The sequence below is a fragment of the Cupressus sempervirens genome, chromosome 9, assembly GCF_028749045.1.
Source record: "Cupressus sempervirens isolate cs-2001-9-10 chromosome 9, ASM2874904v1, whole genome shotgun sequence".
Taxonomy (NCBI): domain Eukaryota; kingdom Viridiplantae; phylum Streptophyta; class Pinopsida; order Cupressales; family Cupressaceae; genus Cupressus; species Cupressus sempervirens.
Genome location: NC_143126.1, coordinates 668915807 through 668941899, shown reverse-complemented (window position 1 = coordinate 668941899; position 26093 = coordinate 668915807). Strand labels below are relative to the sequence as shown.

At 35.5% G+C, this 26093-nt stretch overlaps 1 pseudogene; it reads left to right on the top strand.

Annotated features, from left to right (window-relative positions):
• The window catches only part of LOC149540517 (pyruvate kinase isozyme G, chloroplastic-like), a 90969-nt pseudogene extending 65815 nt beyond the window's left edge, over window positions 1-25154 (top strand).
• The last annotated feature ends 939 nt before the right edge of the window (window positions 25155-26093 follow it).

The following is a 26093-nucleotide window of genomic DNA, read 5'->3' as shown; positions in this document are numbered from 1 at the left end:
TAAATACAATAGACAACATAAGTATTACAACATCTTTTATAATTGCAAACACTTTCTCTGCAACAACCTTCTATTTGCTTAAATCTGATATTTCTAAGACCTCCTCAGCCTTAACAATTAATATGTCATCAAAGAGATCACGCCAAACAAAACAGAACCTACAAACTCCTATCATAGTAGAGTCATATAAGTCATCTAAATTAGCTTCCCAACTAGATATACTATCAATTGATCAAGCTCTAGAAAACCACCATTACTTCCATATTAATTCATTCAACTACATTGTTGGTGACTGTTTGTTTGACACAATACACGTCTTGCTTCATGGGCAATATATAGCAGATGAGCTTCGCAATGGACTCATAAGCTATTTCTTGGAATCCCTACACAATGGTTGTGCTATTGCTCCACGATGCTTACAACATGAACTACACCCATCAATACTATATGACTTGCACGACATACATGATCCAACCACCTACTTACGTAGGATGTGAATTTCAGTAGCAAGAACAAATCTAGCTGGTGAAACAGGACTTTTGGGTGACACATTTTGCATTCATTGGCTAGGACGATGGTTGAAACTCCCTATATGCCTCTAGTCATTAATGCATAGGAAACCATATCTACATTTTAATACAGATGCACCTCATCCGCTACTATCAATACTTTTCCATGACACTAATCCGACAGCAGGGCATTATGAGCCTATTATTTCAAGGAAAAGTATACATAATGCCCAACAAAACCCCCGACTAGAAATCCCCATTATACATTGCACTATAGAGAACACTTCAAACATTATTAGTCAAACTTTTACCAACATTAACCTCTCTCGGCTTAGCACATTCAGTGCTCCACGTGGCGAGAGCATGTTTGCTACTATAGCCTTCCTAGCTGACAATCAGTTTGACGCAATGGCTTTATGATTATTCACAGTGCAGTCATTGGCTAATGCTATAAAAATTTAGGGTACCATTGCCACATCATGCTTTAGATCATTGCAACACCCTCATACAATGAATGGTCCTCTTGAACAAATACAAGTACTGATATCTAAGATTGGGATTCCATATTCTACAAGTGGCCTTGAAGGATCTGAATGTTGTTTACTATGGTTATCCCACAAATTCCAGCTAACCATCTATGTAGGGTTAGCATCTCAACAACCACAACCTCATATATATTGTAATTGCTAAGAACCAAAGAGATGTATTAACTTAGTTTGTTTCCCCAATAATTCAGGCCATTGTCATTACAAGCCATTAAATGATGTAGTTACCAATTCTTCTACATAACAAGGTACTTACAAAAATGTTGTATCAAGCATGCCCAAAGTACAAATTCCAAAAGTGCGTTCAATAGAGTCTATTGCCCATCATTCATTACGTTTGTTAAAAACAACAATCCGCAACAAGGACACAAACAAAATGCAACTAGCACAAGATAAACCTATTGCACCCAACAAATTTGGAAATAAAAAACACTCCCCTATACAAGGGAAAATAAAAACCACCTTTCATAGGCCAAGGCGTATTCACTACCTTGCTAAAGCTACACATGCAAGCACCACAAACAATGTAGTTAACAAATCCACAAATCGATCAGGCTATACCTACGTAGCCTTCATGATGTACCCATGCAATCATGCACTCTCTATGAAATGGTATGCTTCCACAAGGACCTATACAAGGTCGATGATGCATTAGTACATGAATTATCATTCATATCTATTTCAACTAACACGAAATCGATTTCATTAGGCCAAGCTATTTGCAAGCAATGTATAGATTCTGTGACACTTGGTAAAGTCCCTATCTTTGCATCGCCATACAACATGCAACACAATACATGAATCGATTCTATTTATGGCTTGACCACATTAGAAGAAAGATTAGTCTCACTTCGAATTGCTTTTGCACAAATTTGACAACTAGGATACAAAAGGGCACAATACGGATTAAATGGTACAATCATCAATGTGCTTTTGTATTTTGATAAAGTCTAGAAAGCATTGCCTAAACAAATGGACAAAGCTAGAACAATAGTAGTCCGGCTAAAGCACAAGTTAGAATACGAAAGTGCTTATGCACAAGGCAATGTTTTCCCTGCACGTGTTATACATGTCTTAGCAGAGCTATCAAAAACATCACTTAGTTTAGTTTATTTATGACAAGCATTTACACATTGCTTGCATGCGAATGGTCATAGCCACCTTCATTTTTAGCCACACTCATTCAAGTTATGCATGTATTGATTTTTTCATGGTATTTGTATGTTGTTTAGGATTCTAACAGTTGTCTCTTCCTTCCTCTTCTTTAGGCTATGGTAGCTCAAGGGGATCTTGGAGCAGAGCTTCCTATCGAGAAAGTTCCTTTACTCCAAGTAATTTTATAGAGTTTTTTTATCATCAGTTAAAATGTTACACATATCAATGAAATTCATTTCTTGAACTTTGTGTTTGTAACCATTCTTATGAAGGAAGAAGAATATATTATATAATATATAAATTCTTCTAGTTCTTTAGATCCTTGTGGTTTGATTCATGATGTGGAGGTTAGCTAAAGAGTTATTTGAAGCTCTAATAAACAATAATTTGGTCCAGATTAGCAAATGTCTTTCTTTGTAATTTCTCAGTATAGAAAATGATAAAGATATTTTTTAATTTCTCAGGATACTAGTAGGGAAAAAGTGAGCAACATAATGGCAACTCAAAAATGTGGAAAAATCCCTCCTCTGCATGCCCACCCCCCATCTTCTATCATAAGAGAAATAACTGATTTTTAAAACTTTTAAAGCCATCCTAATTGCATAGAGGTTGAACAAATGAAAGTAAACAAAAACTGCACACCGTGAGTTTTGAAATATTAATTTTTTCTTGTTAATTTTGAGATCACTAATTATGGATAGTTGTAACATAAATCTCTTTAACACTGTTACGGAATAACTCTGCCAGAATGATAAAGGACAAACATGTTGGAAAGTATGACAATTCACCCAACGCCAACTCGAGTAGAGGTTTTAGACATTGCTATTGCTGTACGAGAAGGTGCAGATGCTATCATGCTTTCAGGAGAAACAACACATGGAAAGTATGTATTTCTTTTGACAAAATTAAAGTTTTGGATTTCTTTTTTTGGAAGGCACAGTTCAAGAAGATTTTGAATGAGTTTCATTTCTCCATGCTACTTCTGTCAAGCTATGAATGTCATGCACACTGTTGCATCACACTGAAGCGACTACATTGAAAGAAGCACCTCCTGCTAACCTTGGTCGTGCTTTCAAGGTTGGCAAAAGACATTTATAATTGACATTATTTTCTTAAAAATGTGTATAGCCTCTGAATGAGAAACTCAATCTTTTATTTGAGAGTGAAATGATGCTCACCTGCTTAAGGAATTTCAATTTTCCAGAGACATATGAGTGAGATGTTTGCTTTCCATGCAACGATGATGTCAAACACTCTTGGAACCTCAATCGTGATGTTTACTAGGACTGGGTTTATGGCTACTTTACTTAGCCATTATCGGCCTTCTAGCACAATATTTGCCTTTACAAATCAGTATGCATCTTGGCCATTATCTTGCACTACAGTTTTATGCTAATCATCTTGTAATCAAGTTATTTTTTCAAATGATTTGCATGGAAAGCTTATTGTTTGTATTTTTTTAATCTGTCTTGCTCTCTTTAATCTATGCAATTTCTTGATTTGCAAGTTAGGCATTTCTTTGACTAAATTTGTTGATCATATTGTTCTGTGGGTACAGAGAAAGAGTAAAATAGAGGCTTGCTTTATATTGGGGTATAAAACCAATATACATTCCATTCTCTGATGATGCCGAGGAGACCTTTTCCAAGGCTTTGTCAATATTGCAGGTAAATAAGATTTTAGCAGACTGCTTGTTTCTATAGTGGTGTCTTGTGGTAATTGTGATTTGACTAGAACGACTCTGCATAATTTATCGGATGAAAATGAGTATAACTGAAATGTTAAGGTCTAAAGATCATTTGTTTTATTTTAATTGATTACAGATTACAACCGTGGATGAGGCAAAGCAGTTTTACCCTCTTTTCGGCCTGCGAGCCAACATAGCTCTGATTTTCTCAGGGTAAACTCTGAAGTACTTTTTGAATCTTCAGGAGAACCTGGGAGTTGGTGTGGATGGTTGGGCAGTCTCCTTGAAGGGAATGATGAGCATTGTGGTGGTTCTGGGGCTTGCCATTTCTGGAATTTACTGGGGGGTAAATAAATATGTAGTGGATGATCCTACACTTCCCAGGGCAGAAGCTTATAAAATGAAGGTATGCTTCAATTGAAATTAAGCATCCAATGAATTTGTAGGGTTGACACTAATGTTTTTTTGTATTCTCTAAACACTTGCCATGTCTAATGACTAAAGTGGTACCAAAAAGTAAAACACAAAAAAACATTTTCAACTTTACAAAATTCTCTTTTAGCAAAGATGATGCATCTCAATAAGATTCCTGACCATCATTGGAGAGAAGCCACTACAACTTCCTTGTTACAGCCCAGACAAGCAAACAATCATCTTCATATTTAACTAAGACAAGACTGATTTACTCTCTAGAGAAGACATAACGGTTCACAGAAGACACTAGTAATTAATACATTTATTTTGTAGGATTTCTATTCCTCTTTTCGAGGAGCTAGAGAAAGTTGATATCACATTTATTTTGATGACATTGAGTTGAACTATGACATTTTGGAACTAAATTTTTTTTCTAACTGGATTATCTCTTGCAGTTCAACAACATTTTGAATGTGATTTTCTCATCACCAGCAACAGTTCCTAGATTTGTAGCAATAGTACTGGATAGCACTTTGCATGTACATGAGAGTTCAACAAGGAAACATGGCAACCATTGACAAAACCCATTAAAAATATAATTTGAGCTGTCCAAGAATAGAGGAACACTTGCAAAACTGGAAACCATAGAGACCCTAAAAACTGGTCAACACTAGTAGGACATCATGGTGTAAAAACAGGGTCCTTCTCTCTTATTTAATCGCAGTGTGGTCTCTCTAGAAGGTCATGTTAAGACAAATGATTGCACAACACATGATGTATATATAGACATGAATCTACTAGGCTCGTTTCTTATAATTTTCAAGCTGATTTTTCTTATAAGCAGAGCAACATGTTGGGTAGTTTTTTTTTACGAGTTGAAAGGGAGAACACAAAGTAGGGGTCAGAATTCTGGAACCATGGTTCGATGGATTGCCCACAATTTCTCCAAAATCATGGTCCATTGCCAATCATGGTAAAACTAAAATATGTATGTCATAGTACATTTTTAGTCTGAGTTAGTATTGCTTTTAGAGCTTCTACATGATTAATGCTGTTAACATCAACTCCTTAATTAACATATGTAGTTACTGACAGATGGGAAATCCCTATGTTGAAGTAATTGAAGAGCAATGAGATTCTACCCAAGCAGCCAAGGGCAAAGCAATGGAGGCAATGTCAAATGGTATAAACTCTTTGCTAATAGAATCCATAGAGTGGCTGTCATATATTATTTCTGGAAGGGTATCACATAGATTGCCTTTTGCATTTGTTCTAATCTCAGAGTTTCTCAGGTGATTTGGAAGAGGCTATAAACCATCTTATAGATCATTGGTGATTGTGTCACTTCTTATAGGATCATTGATTGCCAAGGAGGTCTCCCCAACACAAAATCCTCAACTGGCTTTGCACTTGGCCCTAACTACAACATTCTTTGCTAGGATTTTTCAAGCAAGCATGGGCATTTTTAGGTTGATGATTTACATGTCTTATAATGCAATAATGTCACTATGCAAGCCTCTCAATTTCTGTCCTTCATAGGATTCTTCTTTTATAGAGAAGATACATGTGACTGTACATAATTGAGTGGGAGGCTTGCACTAAAAACTTGTGTATTCAATGGTTTTAACAAGTCCCATATTTCTATTTTTAGTTATGTAATTCTTCTTATTTGGGATGGCATGAGAAAGTCATATTGATTTATATAACTATTTAAAGTTCATGGACAACACTAGAATCTTTTTCAGTGGAGCCAAAAAGCTCGTTTTGGTCACTAATAGTATGTGTCACATCATTTATGATTCTACTATAGGTTGGGATTCATTATAGACTTTCTATCACATGAAATTATCTGTGGGTTTCATGGCTGGAGCAGCCACTGTTGTTTCTCTCCAACAGCTAAAAGGCATTCTTGGTCTTCAACATTTTACTACAGAAACATAGTGTCTGCCATGAGATCAGTATGGGGACAAATTCACAAGGTATGTTTATATGTAATGAATCAGCAACCTCGTGTTTTAAATACATCTGGAGTAAAGAATTCGTTCTTGAATAAAGTATATTGCCAACATATTGTTATTTTCTTCTTGTAATTGTATCGATGTGCAGTGGAGGTGGGAGACCATAGTGCTTGGAATATGCTTTCTCTCTTTTCTACTCATCACTTGTCCAATTTTTAGTATTATAACATAACTTTGTGATTCTCTTTCATTTTTCTATCCATATAATACCTAGCCTTCATAACGACAAGAAGAAACAACACGGAATGACTGATGTCTGATATGGTGTTGATCTATTTTTCATTCTTGTGGGTTGATCTGACAGAGTAAGAAAAATCCTAAGCTCTTCTGGATATCAGCAGCTACTCCTCTGACATCTATAATTCTTAGTAGCGTGCTGGTGTTCGCTACACATGCTGATAAACATGGGGTTGAGATTGTATGAGTTTCTATCACCAACTATTCTATACTATCTTGTATTTGTTTCTACACAATGTGTTCAATTCACTCACGTTTAAGTATGGTAGAATGAATCACTTATCAAATCACTTATTATTATGATCTGTACATGTTCAGTATCACAACCCAAAAGATACTATTAATTTAGCGAGTTTGAAACACAATGGGTATGGAACAATTTGTTTGATATTATGTCTAATTGTTGTTCTAAACATGATTTTTTGGTCCTGAAATGCATGTTTCTTTTACTAATGTTTTTGTGGGTGGCTTGAAATAGGTTGGTCACTTAAAAAGTGGTTTGAACCCATTGACCACTGAATTCTTTGTTTTCGAGGCCAAATATTTAAAGACCCTTGTGAAGGTAGGACTAATAATTGGTATCATCACGCTCACTATAAGAGCTAATCCCTTGAATTATGTTCATTGGTTGGTAATTTATTACCTCTGGCTGATTTAAATGAGTCCCATGCAAGAAGGAATAGCAGTTGGCTGAACTTTTGCACTGTTCAAGAACTACAATATTGATGGCAATAAAGAGATGATTGCCATTGGTATGATGAACTTGTAGGTTCATGCACATCTTGCTACATCACAACTGGTAATTACTGCAACACATTTAATTTGTTGAGTTAAAAAACATTATATGACTACTCTGTGTCTTTATTGCATTCAAAGCATGAAATTTAGTATTGGTCCTAAGTTTTTATAGCAATCAAACCATGGATTTTGTATTGATTCTAAGACTTTACATTATTCAAACCATGGATTCTAATGTTAATTCTAGGTTTTTATGGCATTCAAAACATGAACTGTAGAAGAATTTATATGGTCTGAAGGGATGCTGCCCCACACTTCTTGTGACCACCCTTGTAGTCAAATGTTGTTCTTGGACTCCTAGGATATTACTATTGGGTAAAGCTTAAATGGTCTTGAATTTGTTTGTTTGCTTTTGCTATTTGGAGTTCTGGGTTTCTAAAATATCTCAACAATGAAAAAGAATGTGCTGACCAACTCTCTAGTAGGTTCCTTTTAATTGGGTACTTCACATGGGTTGCTAGACCGCAAGGTGCTTCCTTTATTCAGCAAGTGGCGAGTGCTTAACTTTGAGAACCTTGCGGTCTCATTGTTCTTGTCTTCACGCTTCTCAATCTTCTGATCAAGCACCAAAATCTCTGATGTAGGGCCAATGCTTAACCAGTGGATGAGGACAAAAAGGTGATTGAGGATGTAAATAAAGATATACATTATGCAATTGATGCATCAATTGTAAGAATTATGAAGAGTAGAAAAGTTTTAGCACACCAACAACTTGTTATGGAGTGCATTGAGAACTTGGACGGATACTCAAGGTGAATTGCCTGATTGGATGCTAGATACTTTTGTTTGCATCACTAGTACTTTAGATTTTCTTTCTATATTCCCACAATGAATGGGCTTATACCTGTGTGAATTTGTAAAAAGTGGTCTTTTCTTTTTTCAATAGATTGTCCTTTATCTGTAAGAAAATGATATACCTAGATAAGTAGGCATATTAATTTATCTTCATAGGCATATTGGCGACTATTTGATGTACTTTTTCCACTTTGTAGTGTGTATTTTATGTCTATGGTCCTAATGCGATCATATTTGGCATGGCGGTTCTTTGGAAAGGGAGAAGATCCTAGTAGTGGCAAGCCCAAACTTCAGATTGTTGTTCCTTCTATGACTTTTGGTGGAGCATTAATAAGTTTTGTACTGTCCCCAGTAGAGTTGATAAAGGTAACAAGAACTAGACTTTGTATCTAATGTATGCATATAAATTGAACTCTAGAATCCATACCATTGACTATTTTTTGTTTTGCAGTGTAGATTGCAAGTTCAAGAGAATGACAACAGGCAACTGAACAAGCATCAGTAGATATATGCTGGGCCTTTGGACTGTGGACTGCAAACTCTTAGAAATGAAAGGGTAAGGTGTTAAATTGTTGTTACTATTTGGTATGTAGTTGTAGACATGCAATATAAATGCTTCACGTGGTATCCTTCATTATACAAGATACTATTTGATTGTTTCATTGGTGCATAATTTTCTAGGTACAATATTTGTTTCATGGTGGCCTAACTACTGTTTTAGGGAGTCTATTTGAAACACAGTTTTCTTCAGTACTTATGAATTGAATCATTATCATATGCTTTCACTTATTAGCACACATGATAAGGTGAATGCCCAAATGAATTCCTAGTCTTCTCAATTTGTCAACTATTCTTCTAAAGTTTTTATAGAAGCAGGAGTTGGAGTTGTCTCTGGTGGGCTTGCAGGAATTGAGGTATGTAACCTTAATGTTGGAATTTCAATTTAAGTATTTAAACTTAGTTTTTGCAGATCAAATGTGTGCAACAAAACTTGTAATTTGCTTTGAAGTTTTGGTTAGCTGTTTTGACTCTTGATGTTGCAAAAACCCATATTCAAACAGCTCCAAATATTAATGCTAGCAGAAATCCTATACACACAATCAGGATGGGAGGACATAAAATTTCATTTTTACATGGACTCCACTCTAGAAAAAATGTTTTAAAATTAATTTTTCAAAAAGATTTTGACTAGGCTTTTACAAAGCTATTGGATTCTTATGATAGCAATTAGGATATCTTTTAGGATTGATGGTTGGATTATTGAATTGGGTTAATTCATTTATTTGCATCTTTTCTTGTGTTTTGGATAAAAAATTTATCATTCACAATACTAACACCAATTGTTTGCATGTTTATTTTATAGTGGGCATATAGAATGTTTTAATTAAAAGATTAAAATTTAAATATTCAAATACCACAGGACTTAGCTTCTGTCTTTTTATCTAGGATCTATTCTACTAAGTAGTCTGAGATAACCAATAGATGAATTTAAAAGCAATAAGTGCTCATATTAATGAACATAAAACTATTTCCCAATTCTATGTTTGGCAGATTTATAGAGAACTCAGTTTTAGAGGATTTTATGCTGTCTTGGGGCCTACATTGGTGAGAGCTTTCCCTGCTAATGCTACAACTATCGTCACTTGGGAACTTACAACAAATTTAATGGGGGTGAAACGGTAGTAAGAGAATTACCTTTAGAGATGAATGGGTTTATACCTGTGTGAATTTGTAAAAAGTGGTCTTTTCTTTTTTCAGTAGATTGTCCTTTATCCGTAAGAAAATGATATACTTGGATAAGTAGGCATATTGACATAACTAGGAATTGGCATTATGTCATCGGACTCAGTCAACAATATATTTGTACCATGTATAGTGCAATGTAATGGTATTGTTCATACAATGTTGATATTTACTCAAGAGGACTATTTTTATTTAGTTTTATTTGCCAAGTTTCATTTTTAGTTTGATTTTGTGCCGGTGACACTTTAGACTCAAATGCCTACAAATGCTTCATGCAGTGTCTAGTCTTAAGCCCTAATCACTAGGCAAGCTCCTAGCTCTTATTACAGTTTGCTTACTGCAATGTCACATCTAGTTTGCATGTGATTCTACTGACCTAAAGGATCCTTAACCACAAACAACAGTAGTCTCCTCTACCCAAGATAATATAAATTTGTTTGGATTTAAACAAGAAAATTGCAACATCATTATTATTGAGAATTTGTGTTTGCTCAGAAACTTCTTATCTAAGAAAGCCTTCCTAAGGGTTATGAGCTTGTCTATTTCTCCTTTACGTCAAAGGTTCAATGTGAGTATGTTGCTAAGAGCCTGCCCAATGTTACAAATGTAAAGTGAACTAGTTTTTTATTGTCTCTTTTATTAGAGTAGATTTACCTATGGGGTGTAGAGCACATGGAGAGCTTGCCTACTTATTTAGAGTTTTGTTTCTCATCCTTTTCCTAAAATATCATATCAAAGAAAATACAAAGAGCTCACACAAGTTTGTATGATTCTCTTTCTAATTTTGGCAGATAGAAAACTATTATGGCTTGAGACTATGTTCAACATAATTTACAACCTCAACAAGAGTTGGAATCCCAGTTTTATACATATGTGGCATTGGTTGTAGTAACAAGAATATCACTACATCATCTGGATATATTCAACAAATCAATATGCATATCCGGCAATATTGGCTTGCCATTAGATGAAATTTCATGGAAGCAATCAATAAAATAGTTCAAATGCCTTACCTATGATTCCACATTTTGCATGCATGTCTACTAGGGTAGTTGCAACTTAAACAAATATATTCTCTCAATATATCTATTTTGTGCATATCCAGCAACCATGGCTTTTGATGACCACTTTACGTTTAGGCATCTTGTCAAATAGTTCACATGACTTATCTATGCTTCCATTTTGCAAGCATGTCTCCCAAGGCAAATGCTACTACTTCATCTACACTGTCTGAAAAAATCCTTTATGCTTTGATGGATTCCTATAGCTTATCCCAAAGCTCTCATTCAACAATTATGATATGATCAATCAAGAGGAAACAGTTGAGAGCTTAGAGTGACCCAATTTTTAGATGATCATATGAAATGAAATGGGCATGCAAGTAGAAAGAAACTAGAAAGACATTGTGTATAGTTGAAGGCATGAAATGGAGGGTTTTGGAGCATTCAGCACAGAGACTCAGCATTGAGTACACATCATCATTCAAGATCAAATGGTTGTGTGTGATTATATGTATAATGAATAATAAAGGAGGGAATCGAACCCTCCTTGAGGCTCACACTTGTTGAGGTCCACTATAGGAAGGGCCCTTCTTGTGAAATTGTTGTCTAAAACCTTTCTAATGAGATAATGCGTTATGAGCTCTTCATTAGTGGGATGGAACATGAATCTAAGAGGTAGTTGTGCATCACCCATATCATGATTGTAACTAAAGTTAAGAGCCTCTATTATTGAGCTATCTTCCCTATTACCCTTATTCATTTCCTTTGCTATGGGAAATAGGGAAGAGAATTCAATAATAGAGGCTCTTAACTTTAGTTACAGTCATGATATGGGTGATGCACAACTACTTCCTGGATTCACGTTCCATCGTACTAATGAAGAGCTCATAACACATTATCTCATTAGAAAGGTTTTTGACAACAATTTCATAAGAAGGGCCATTGTTGAAGTGGACCTCAACAAGTGTAGGCCTTAAAAAAAATTTGACCAAGCATTGGTAGAAATTTTGACCAATGCTTGGCAATTTTCTACCAAGCATTGGTTGAAATTTTGACTAATGCTTGGCTATTTTTGATGAATCATTGATCAAAATTTCAACCAATGCTTAGCAATTTTCTACCAAGAATTGGTCAAAATTTTGACCAATGCTTGGCTATTTTTGACCAATCATTGGTCAAAATTTTGACCAATGCTTCGCAATTTTTGACCAAGAATTGGTCAAAATTTTGACCAATGCTTGGCAAAACTTGTGCCAACATATTTCAAAGGTTTCGACCAATGCATTGGTCAAAATTTTGATCAGAAAATTATCGACCAATGGGTTGGTCGAACTTGGTCGAGATTTGGTCAAAAATTGGGTCAAAATTTCAACCAATAATGGTCAAAAAATGACCTCAAATGTACTAGTGAAAAAAAAAGGAAAGACATTTTAAGAAACCCTATTTCAAACCCTCCCAACATACTCAACACAGATACAAAACATACATAATTAATAAAATTGAAACATGAAGCACAACATGAACAAAATGAGGTGAAGTATTCCTACCTTCAAATTTTAGGTTATGGTAATGAACAAGTTTGAGAAGAGCTTGCTTTCCTCTCCTTCTCCTTCAATTCTAAAATCCCCTCTAAAACTAGAGGTTGGGTGAACACTCAAAACCCTCTCAAAATTGCTTCTAAATAAGATCCTAAACTCAACCACCTGAAAATACATGTAATAACTCTGCCCCTTGCCCAAAACTTCTAGAGGTTTCTAAACTCAACTAGAACTAATGCTAACCTCAAGGTGGAGTTAAAGTCATCCAACTCATGATGAAAATTATCAATTTTCGCAATAAAGCAAAAATAGGGTTTTTGAGTGACCATAAAAGTCAAGAAAAGGAGTTAGGGAGGTGGAAAACGCCCCAACCCATACCCATACCCCTTGGGTATCAGGATTTCATGATTTTAGGCATTACATATTAATTTGAGACCTAACAAATGCTAGAAATTTTTAGGAAAATCTAACAACCTTCAAAATGTAGATTAAACACTAATGTAGATTAGGGGTAATTAATCTTGATTAAAACCTAGTTAGCAAAGAGGTCACTAACTTAGTCCAACTTAGATCTTTGGGTTGTTCGGTTAACCCTAACTATCATGCTGGAATGCATATACAATTCATGAGTGTCAAGTGACACTACAAAAGCACTGTTACAAAACATTAACATTTATTGATTAGAAAATAATACATTCATTCAATGCACAATATGAATAAAATACAAATAGCAAGGTTTGCATCCTTCATCAGATTTAACCTTGGTTTTTGCAAACAATACCTGGGGTTCAGTTTCGTTTCTTCGTTTAGATTTCTTGGCTAAATATCCTGCAAACTCATTGCATACATCAATAGCTCAAGAAAATCACATGCATATATGTATATAATATATCAAGGAAATCACATAAATCAAACATCCATCTTTCAAATAATCAATTGTTTATTTTGTTCCACTCATATTCTCAATCATTAAAGTTGCATAAATAAAGTGTTAATTCTGTATTCACTTCATCAAAATACATGTTCATAAAACATTAAATGATGAAATAAAATATTTGAAAGTAAACATCACACAACAAAAAATAAAATAATATGTTTAGTGTATTTGATATTGTGTCGACATATCGTGTCATGAGTATCAAAATGATAATGTATCAACTATGCTATGATGGGTCAGGGTGAGGCCTCACATCCTCCCCTAGTAGGCATGAACTTCCTCCTAGAGTTCATAAAAAAGATAAGGTTACTGAGATCAAAAATGTGTTTCATCCTCCCATGGAGCTGTGACCTCATCATAACAATCGCACTAGACCCTAACCTGATCCAACTCTTAGCCTTGAAGAGCTAGGATCCATCGAGGAATAATATGGATAGGCTCCAGTGCTAGCTACCCATCTGACTCCACCTACAAAGCATCTCAATCTATAATATGAGACCCATCATAAATGTATCCTCTAAGTAAACACATCATTAATGTGTGACAGGCTAGGTGGCAAAGCTAAATGCTATGCAACTAGTCTAATCCTCTCTAGGTGGCAAAGCTAAATGGCATGCAACTAGTCTAATCCTCTCTAGGATCTTGAACGGTCCAACGAATGGAGGTGCCAACTTAGAGCCCTTTCTGAATTGAATCAGACTCTTGTGTAGTCACACCCTCAAGAAAACTCTATCTCCAACCTGATACTCTCGATCTACCCTCTTCGCATTAGCATGCTTCTTCTACCTATCTTGTGCCTCTCTCAGGTGCCATCTAATCAAGGTCACCTAGTACTTCATCTCTTTGACTAACTAAGGGCCAATAGATACTTGATCCTTGATCCTATCTCAACTCAAGGGTGTTCTGCATGGTCTTCCATATAAGGCCTCATAAGGTAGCATATCTATGGAGGAATGGTGCCCATTGTTATAGACAAACTCAACAAGATGTAGGTATTCCTCCCATTTGACTTGATGGTCCATCACATACATATGTAACATGTCCTCCAAAACTTGATTCACTCACTTGGTCTAACTGTCAGTCTGAGGATGGTACACTATACTGAAATTGAGCCTAGTGCCCAAAGCTACCAGTAACTGTCTCCAAAAGGATAAACTGAAGAATGAGTCTCTATCAAAGATGATCTTATAGGGGATGCCATGAAGTCTGAAAATTTTCCACAAGAACACCTAATCTATGTCTCCTGCTGTGTATGTAGTAGGCATGGGTGAGAAATGGGCACCCTTGGTCAACATGTCAACTATTACCAAAATGACATCATGGTGGCAAGATGACATGCAGAGACCAACAATAAAATCCATAGATATAGCATCCCACTTATACTCTACAATCTCATGAGGTTGAAGAAGCCCATCAGGATGCCAGTGATCTACCTTCACCCTTTGACACTTGAGGCATCTCACAACTATGCTAGCAATTTTCACTCTCATGCCTAGCCAGTGATATAATTGCCTTAGATTTGCATGTAACTTCTTAACAACAGGGTGTGCTGCATAAGGTGTTGTATGAGCCTCAAGTACAATGAGCTCATGCAAACCCCCAATGGAAGGTACATACATATGTCCTCTATGACAAAAAAGTCCATCGGACTCCAAAGAATACTCTAAATACCTCATTTCTAAGGTTCTTTTAGAATGCACTATCTAACTAACTTCTGCATAAAGCTCATCTACTAGCAAGTGTTGTAGGATCCGCTCGCTCAAGTCAGTGCAAGTAGTCACAGATGAAAGCTAATGGCACCTTCTACTTAAGACATCTACAACAAAATTCTCCTTTCCCTTGATGTAATGAACATAAAAATCATACTCATAGAGGAACTCCATCCACCTTCTTTGCCTAGCATTAAGGTTTGGCTGCATAAATATATATTGCAAGCTCTGGTGGTCAGAATGAAGTTCAAATCTATGACTTAGAAGGAAGTTTCACCACCTCACTAAAGCATGAACCACTGTCACAAGCTCTAGGTCATGAGTAGGGTAATTGAGTTCATGAGTCTTCAACTTTCTAGACTTAAAGGAAATAGGTCATGCAGCCTACATAAGGACTGCCCCTGTACCATCTAAAGATGCATCTGTGCACACCACAAAATTCATAGAAGGATCTAGCACTGAAAGAATTGGTGCACTCATGAGGGCTCTCTTGAGCTCTTGAAAAGCTCTATCACACTTCTCTTTCCACTCATATTTCTTCCCCTTCTTTCAAAGAGATGTGATTGGGTGTGCTAATCTAGAGAATCATGCAATGACGCATCAATAATATCTTGCTAGTCCCATAAAGCTCCTCACTTTAGTGACACTGGTGGGTGCTAGCTAATCCATGATGGCCTGAATCTTTGATGGATCTACTGAGACACCATCACCTAAAATGACATGACCCAAATAATTTATCTCAGCTCTATTGAATGCACACTTCGATAATTGCCAAACAATTGATTCTATCTCAACATTTGCAATACCTATCTCAGGTGCTCTTCATGCTCCTTCTCATCATGAGAATATATCAAAATTTCATCCAGGAAAATAACCACAAACTTATCCAAAAATGTACAAAATACTCCATTCATGAGACTCATGAATATAGCTGGAGCATTCATGAGGCCAAATGGTACCACGGTAAACTCATAGTGACCATACCTAGTATGAAAAGCAATATTGGGGATATCACTATCCACAATTCTCAACTAATGATAACCTGACTTCAAATCAATCTTTGAAAATACTTGGGCACCTTATAACTGATCGAAGAGATCATCAATTCTGAGAAGAGGATATTAGTTCTTGATGGTCACTTTGTTCAATTCTCAATAATCAATACACAACCTAGGTGATCCATCCTTCTTCTTTATGAAGATCACTGGTGCACCCCAAGGTGAGACACTAGATCAAATATGCCCCTTCTTCAAGATTTCCTCCAACTAAGTCTTTAGTTCACTGAACTCACGAGTAATCATCCTATACCATGCTCTCAATACTGGCTCGACTCTTAGCATAAGATCAATATGAAAATCCACTATTCTAGGTGGAGGCATACTAGGGAGCTCTAAAGGAAACACATTTGAAAACTCCTGTAGGATTGGAAAATCATTAAGGGATGGCTCTCCCTCTAAATCTTCCTCTCTATCACTAATGGTGATAGCGAACAACTGACATCCCTTTCACATGCACCATCTAAGCTGCATAGTAGAAATCATAAAAAGGGATACAGGTGTCTTTACTCCAAAGATCACTATAGAGAACCCATCTTCATCCCCACATTCCACTTTCTTCTATCAAAAATCCATCTTGGCATTGTGGGCATAAAGCCAATCCATGCCAAGGACTACATCATAAGGACCTAGAAGGGTAATGCATAGATCAAACATCATAGAAATGTCTCCAATCTACATCTGGCAATCATGCACCATGGAACTAACTAACACTCTAGCTCCTGAGGCTAATTCTACTTCGCAACTAACATCCTATCTAACTGCCACTATCCCACAATGCTCCACTACATATGGAGATTACAAAGAGTCAGCAGCTCTAAAATCAAATAAAACTACAACCATACAACCCTATATAATACTTGTAGCCTCAATAACCATGGCTTGATGCTCAGCCTGGAGGTTGTCAACCACTACAAAAATTCTATGAGATCTACCCATTTCTCCAACTATTAGCTCTGAAAAAGCTCCTCTCTGGCCACCGGATGACTATCCCTATAGACACTCTCTAGCTATATGACCCAGGCCACCACAAGTGTAGCATGGTAGTATAAGATCATGCACCTTGTGATCCAGACTGCTATGGGCCTCCTAACCTACTAGATCCACTATATCCACCCCTAAGAGATTACTGAGTCTTCACTAACTATGAATGTGGGGCATATACCTTTTGATCCTATTTGGGACCCTGTGATTGCCACTGCTTGGGCTTGGAGCCCTGATAACCTTGTGAAGGTTTCTGCTACTATTGCTATGGTTTCTTCTACTGAGACTTTTGGCCCTTAGAGGACATTGCCATATAGTTCTAATTCCCTTTCAAAGGGGGTTTCTACTGGGTAGAGTTTCAGTTCTAAGACTAATCTCATGACTCTTGTCTAACAACTAGTGCTATCTCAACTAACTGTCTAAAGGTGGTAGGGAAGGCCAAATGAATTAGACCTTGGATTGAGAAATTCAGTCCCATAATGAAGCGATGCACTCACACTTTCTCATCCTTCATGTATTCAACATAAGGAAGGATTTCAAGAAACCCGCTCTCATATAAAGCTACTATGAGACCCCTTTGATATAGAGAATGAAATTCCTTTATTTGCTTCTATCTGAAGTGCTCTGACAAGTACCCCTCCCAGAATCTCTCCAAGAATGACTCCCATGTTTGGGTATCCATCCTCACTCCTCCTATAGTCTCCTCTTGATGCCACCAATTGAAGGCATCACCTCTCAACTAATGGACTGCTAGATGTGCCTTCATATTACTTCCAACATAATCCAAAGCACCATTGTAGACTCTGTAACCAAGCCTCTGCTACTATCCTCTCTATGAAATCGGTAAAGAATGGTGGCCTAAGTCGTATCAACTCTCTAATATCATCTCCTATATGTCTAGGAGGTCTATCAAGTGGTGGTCCTTTTTGATGTATCAACTCACCCTTATGCTCGCCCTGCCCCTCTACTTGCCTCGGTGAGGGACTCCTACTCCTCTCTACCTTTGACCCCACCTCCTCTAGGTCTCTCTGCTTCCCTTTCAGAAATATGCTACCTTGGCTGCACTATAGGTAGTATCCTCTACTAGATTACACCAATCAATGTCTAAAAGGCATCCAAAATATCCTAATTTGGGTTCGGTGGTAGTGGTGGAGGTGGAGGTGGTGGTGGTGGTGGTGGAGGTGGTGGTACATCCTCCTATTCTGCTCTACCACCTCTTGCCCTACGACCTCTTCCTCATCAGTTGCTTCAAGTAACATGAGGCATCCTACACAATTTAAAGTTTAGTTTAAGTTTCAGAAGCATAATGGTTTTAGATTCCTAGTGTTGAAACATAGGCTCTGATATGAAAAATGTCATGCCCAAAATCCAAGGGCAAAAAACACATGAAATCCCTTTTTTTTTAATGGTTATCACACTACTAAGTTTGATAAGTTTGTTTTCATAAGGTAAGCATAGGTACACAACAAGACACACAGGTTCACCTATTAAAAACTTGACTTTCCAATGAGGTTTAAAATTGATGAGTAGAAAAACATCGTTAAATTTTTATATTCGTTATTAGAATGATTTTTACATTTGTTTTATTTCATTTTAGGATATTAATGAATAGTATATTTAAATTGTTTGAGTAATAATTTAAATGATTACAGATCTAATTATTTCGAAACATTTGAAAAAAAAAAACTTCTAATTAATACAACATTACATCCATAATTAATTTTTATTTAAAGTTTATACTAATTACAATTTTATTTAAACCTATAAGTATTTAAAAAAAAAATTCTAATGAAAATAATAAAACACTAACATACTGAGGACTAATTAATATTTAAAACTAAAACTAAATTACTTTATAAAACTAAAGTAACAACTAACTACTAATTAAACATACAATTTTAAAGTTACAATCCTATATACTTAAACTAAACCAAAACTAATATTACTTTATTAATACTAATACTAATTAAAACTTTATTCTAACTTCAATTTTAAACAAAACAAAAAAAACTATATTTAAAACTTCACTTTTACAAAATTCCAAATCTCAAAAGCTACTAACCTATCCTACTATTCCCTCGTACATCACTTAACCTGAAATACAATCTACCCCATGCCTATAAACCTTCCCAAGCCTACATCCAAAGCGAGCTGTACAATAAAGAAAACAAGATGGAAGAAGTCCTTTTTTAGAAAGAAACTTAGGCCCCATTTGGCAAGCGGAATACGAGTAGAATACGGATTAGTAAATGCCAAAAAAATTGTATGTCGTGTTTGGTTGCACCGAATGGGTTTTAAGAACTGGGTTTGGTATTCTATTTTTCCCAGCAAAATAGGCTTATCCTACTCCACAAAAATAGGTGGAATAGGAATAACTATTCCTATTCCAACGTTGCCTATTCCAAATTTAATAAAGTCGTTGGGTTCGTCGCTCATGTTGCTGATGACTTAAAACAAGTTTTTGCCTTTTCGTCGAGTCCGCCTGAGATTTTTCCCCAACGCATCTGCGCCACAAGGTTTCCCCAACGTTCGTCGTCTGCAACCTTTGGAATGCAATATTGAAGCTTTTCATTGCAACATTGTTGTTGCCCATTGCCATCGTCTTCGTATAACAGGTATTTGTTTTATTTTTTCTACCATTTTTTCTAAGGGACGAAACCCTAGCCCGCAAGTCAATTTTGATTTTCCTACAAAATGTATGTGGGTAGTGGAAACAAGTCTTTGATTTTTCCTGGTAGAAAAATATGATTGTGAAAAATATGATTTTTTATAAGAAAATAATCAGCATTGTGCTATCTTCCCAATGTATAGATAATAGTTTTTTGAGCCCGCAGCTAGGATTCTAGTTTTAAAATTGTACATATTGTTTCATATTATAAATCTGAATATCCCAAGTCTCTCACCTTCTCAAGTGCTTGCAATGCTCTTTCTAACTTCATTCCACGTCCTTTGTTAAAACTGATGTGAAACCCGATGACCATGCCATTCCTTTTTGGTAGCTACCAATCGCCTCCCTGTAAACAATTTTTTTTTAATACACTTTAGAGAAATCATGTTCATCATTGCCTCAATTTAAATGGCTTGGAGGTCTTTTATCAAGGCAAAATCTGTCGTAGACTGAGGGTCAAGTTTGACAGGTTTAATTTTTCCATTTTAATCTATACCAGTTCATTTTTTCTTAAGCGAGCCGGTCTAGGGTTTAGGGTTTACAGTACACAATTATTGCCTGCTGGTTTTTTTTGCTCAAAATAGCATAGAAACATCATCATCACTTTAATAACTCACATATAAATTTGTCGACACCAAAGGGATGTGTATTTACAAACACATTCAACTAACATTTAGAAAACTGCATTTGGTAGAGGACCCATTTTTTCATTATTTCGATTGCTAACATTTAATTGACCATGTATATATATGGAGTAGTCTTTGGTAAAATTCATTGAATAGGGTTTTAATATTCATTGAAAAAGGTTTTAATATTATGTTAATAATGCCTAGACATATTAAAACGATGAGTTTTAAAATTGTACATCATGTTTCATATTAATTTAGACTGTTATAATTGTACAGTCAATAGATAATCAGCTTCAGTATTAGTTATTGGTACCAGATTGATTTTTTGTTTTAGAATTAGTTTTGTGAGCCCAATAGGAACTTGTATAATTGTCCCTTATTCATCTGAATGGGTGATACAATGTACATCTTCTAAAAAATCAATACACTAGCAGTTCTTTGTGCAGATGTCTGAAAATGCACTTCAGCCAAGGCAGCAGTAATATTGCTCCTGATGATCCTTCTCGCCTAATTTGACACATATACCTTATCTCATCTTCCATGCACTGTTAAATCTATTTTCTCACAACAATAAAGTTTTCTCTTCCCTATTTTCTAACAGCATTATAGTTCTGTTCTACAGTCACATTTTTTGTTTTTGGCAATATTATAGAGTTTGAATGCAGAGGAGATTGTATACTCATAGTATTACTTATCGCAATTACATAATGATTTATCTATCACAGCTAAAAAATAATTACTAGTGTGACTTTCATCGCACAATGGTGTTCAGGCTCCTTTAAATATGTATAACATTATTTTCATCGCATCTATTTATACCAATGAAGTCATAACTTGCTTTGGTCAACACATAATACCACTTTCCTTACCTAGTTGTCTGAGTTATGTTTGAAAAATCTGAAAGAAATGACACTTCTTTCACTTAGATCATCTGATGCCAAGACCATTAACCCAATTCCCTGTGGAGTCCCTTCAATATTTGTTCCCCTGTTGCACAACTTTTGGGCATTGGTGAAAACATCTGTCCTCCACTATTTCATAGACATGGTCTTCAACCTTATTATGTAAGGTAAATTCAACTTCCATATCAACCTGTACACAAAGTGGGACATTTTTATAGTAGATTTTATGTCATTTTCGAGAATAAGATCATTTATTTATAGACATTCTTAGCTCTCTCATCCTAAGAGATCATTGAATATGATCCAAAATGTTGATACTAATAAACTCACAGAATATTACCCAATCTTACCCAAAAAGGTGAATATAAGATCATTTAACTACATTAATATAAAAGATTATTTTTTTAGTAAAAGGAAACTCATTTTGAGATTTTTTTCTTAGAAGGAAAGATATCCTTCTCCTGTTATCAAAGTAGTATAAATCTCTTTCAAAACTTCTGAGTGCAGATCTCAAATTTTTTGACATTTTTAGATTTCATCCATAGATCTTATTGGGTTATAAAAGCAAACTTCAAGTCAAGAACATAGTATTCATAGTTATTAACTTATAAGAGTAGATTTCAAGTCAAGAACATAGTAGAGTCCATTTAGTAAAAGAAAATACCAAAATCCTATTCATGGTAACAAATTTCATTGGCAATGTTGGAATCATCAATTATTCAACATTTATTTTGAGAAACTCTTTTTAACTACTTTTAGTCAGTTTATGTGGATAAACTCTTTTTTACTACATTGTATAAGAAAGGTATATGGATCATAATAACTCCATTAAAATGTTATAGGGAATTCAATGGATCCTACTACTAAAGTACAAGTTTATGGAAGCATTGTTAGGAAGATCACACTCTTGCGTATATATTCCATTTTGCTTGCAACCCAAGCGGTATTCATAGTAACATCATCAGAAGATGCTAAAAGACAAAGGCGAAAGAGAAGAAGGGTTGCTTGTCATTTTTATAAACGTATTATCTATTCCAATGAGACAGATTGCCATGACCAAATATGAATGTCTAGAGGAGCATTCTTCAAACTTGCCAATATTTTAAGGGGAAAGGGAGCATTAAAGATACGATAAACATGAAATTGGAAGAACAACTAGTTATGTTCCTACATACTCTTGGCCACAATCTAAGGAATCATAAGATTGGCCATAACTTTGGTCACTCAAGAGAGACAGTGAGTCACCACTTCCATAAGGTCTTGAAGGCTATTATATCACTCCATACTAGTTACTTTTTGCCCCCTTCTCCAAACACTCCTCCAAAAATTATTGGGAAGGACCGTTTTGATCCATACTTCAAGGTAAATCTCATATTGTCATGTATTTTGTTGCTTGAGTCTATTGCTACATATTTGACAATAATATTTCTTACACTAGGACTGTATTGGAGCAATTGATGGAACCCATAAACCAGTTACCATTGATGTCGACAACCAAGCAAAATATCGTGATAGAAAAGGCCACCTATAACAAAATGTAATGGGTGTCTGTTCATTTGACTACAAGTTTCAGTATGTTCTTACTGGTTGGGAAGGCTCAGCTATAGATAGCCATATTCTTGCTTTGGCTCTAACAAGAGTAGATCCACTACTAGTCCCCCCAGGTATATTTAAATCATTATTTTAATGATTATATATTCATTATTGTCAACCATAGTTTTTATGCTATTTCCAATATATAATATCCTTTTTCCTTTTTATAGGAAAATTCTATTTAGTTGATGCCAGCTATCCAAATGTTCCTAGATTTCTTGGGCCTTATCGGTGTACACGATACCACCTCAAAGAGTTTTGCAGAGCAAACCCAATCAATAGTGCTCACGAGCTATTTAACCACCGACACTCCTCTCTTAGGAATGTGATTGAGCGCACATTTGGTATTTTGAAGCAACGTTTTCCTATCTTGAGGCATGCGACATCCTACAGTATTGCGAGTCAAACAAAGATCGTGTTAGCATGTTGCATACTAAAAAATTTCATTACAATAGAGGATGGTGTTCCACATGATATAGAAATTGAAGAGGATGATGATCGTGATGGGATAAGCATGCCAATTCTTGAAAGTTATGGGATGAGTCAACAAGATAGAGATGATTGGGGAAATTTTCGAGATGAAATAGCACAAAGGATGTGGGAGGACTATAGATCTCGACATTAGCTATGATTTTTACTAGCATTTACACTTTTTTCCTCACTTTTGAACAGCAACAATACTTGAATTATGAATCAGAATTATTGTTACTCTTTCATATTGTTGATTGAGTGATTTAAATTTGTGATTTATGAAATACAAATCAGAATTATTGTTATGCACTAGATTGTTGATTGAGTGATTTAAAATTGTGATTTATGAGTTACAAATCAGAATTATTGTTATGCACTAAACTGTTGAGTGAGTGATTTAAAACTGTGATTTATGAGTTGCAAATCAAAATTGTTGTTATGATTTCAAATAGCTGATTGAGTGATTTAAAACTGTGATCTATGAATTGCGAATCACAATTATTGTTATGCTTTAATTTATGATTAAATTTATGCATTAATTTTTATTTAAAACTATGATTTATGAATTGTGAATTACATTTTTCATGGTTCGTCTATGTATTATATCAATGGTTCTCCACACACTCTAACAACTCATTATTACTAACAACTCGTAACTTATTGCAAGTTTTGCAGCGATATAACAGCTGCCTTTCTCAAAGGTGAAAATGTCTTTCACTAATATATTGACGAGCATACATGAGGATGTTCGTATGCCCCCCACTACCACCCCTATTTCTACCCCCATTGCCACCCCTGTTTCTACCCCCATTTCTACCCTTGTTGGTAGTTCTTCTAGAAGTCCAAAAGTGGTATGGACGAGAGAGATGGAGAGGAAATTTCTTTACTTGCTCCTTGAGCAAGTTTCTCTAGGAAGGAAAGGTGAAGGAGGGTTCAGAAAAGAAGCGTGGACAACAATAGAGAGGAGATTTAATGAAGATTTAAAGTTGAATCTTGGAAGAGATAACTTTAAAAATAAGTTGAAAACATGGATGTCGGTGTATAGAGTAATGAAAGAGCTACAAAATACTAGTGGTTTTGCTTGGAATGAGACAAAATAGTGCATGGATGCTGATGATAGTGTCTGGGATGAACTTTTGAAGGTAATGTCCTCTTCAAAGTCATGTCTTGTTCTAATTAGAAAAAATATCTAATTATTTAATTTTACCAATGTGTAGAGAAATGAATTTAGGATTGCAAGAGTGTATAGGAGGCATCCATTCACCTATTTTAATGATCTAGCAGTCATTGTGGGAAATGACATGGTGGAAGGAAATGTAGCTGCAACGACTCAAGATGTTGAAGATGGTAACCTCTTGGATGAGGCTATTGATTTGGGTGATGATGAGGATTTAAATATGCCTCTGAATGTTGTTGATGATGAAGATTACCTTCAGCCAAATCAGTCCACTACATCCACTAGAAACAATCCTTCCATGCCAATGACAAGGAGGGCAAAGAGGAAGAAGGCAAGCATGGCCACTTCTTTGGACGCAATATCTGAAAACATTTGTAAAGTACAAGAGGGAATCAATAGGTCACACACCATCAAATTTGATAAAGAGGATACTAAGAAAGAGGCAGTAGATTTATTTGCTACCTTGAAAGCCATCCCTGGAATCAATCGGGACACTATGACTGTTGCATTTGATGCTTTTATGCAAGAACCAAAAAGAGCTATTTGGTTCTTACAGATGGATGACTTAGCAAGCGAAGATTATATTTGATATAAATTTGGAGGATTGTAATGGTTTTATATTAGATATTAGAAACAAACATTTTAACTGTCAGTTTTTTTCTTTCAAGCTGAAAGACATCGTCATCTTTGGTATTGAACTACTGATCTATATAACTCTAGTTTCTCATTACAAAAGTTTATTATTATTGTTTATAGAATGGTTTATTATTATTAATGATTATTTTTGTGTTGATGATATTCAGATATTGCTTTCAGGATTTCAATTTGAAGGTAATGTTGATGCCAGTCCTGTTATATTTATATGTTGATGCTGATGTTGATCCTTTAATATTTATATGTTGATGCTGATGCTGATCCTTTAATATTTATATGTTGATGTTGATTTTGATCCTTTGATATTTATATGTTAATATTTAACTTTGTGCATAAGCATAAGTATAGAACAGTAAGCTCTTTCTCCAATAGCCCTAGTATAGGAAATCACAACCACCAAGACTGAAACCCAAATGTGAAAAAATTAGGAATGACAATAAGAAATGAAGACCCCCTATACTAGAGCTACCAGCCATTTCAAATCCTTCCTCAAAGTTCATAGCAACCTCCAAGATCATAGAACACACCCAAGTATCTTTACCATTTTCTTATGCCCGTAAAGATGAATGGCTCCAAAATAGAACTTGATAGAAATCATCTGATAGCATAAACATATGCAAAAGAGAAGGTAGAGTCCTCCATGCTACAAGACATAACAATCATTTTTTGAATGCAACCTTTATTTATATACCCCAAATAAATCCTTGCTCAAACTTCTCAACTAGTCACAAATCAATTATAGGAAGCTTCAACTTTAATGTTGCACCAAAGCTTCAACTCACAAACTGCTCTCTAGATTTGACACCAAAGCTTAAACTCACACCAATATTTAAGAAATGTTGCACCAAGCTTATTTGACCAATAAATCCATGGC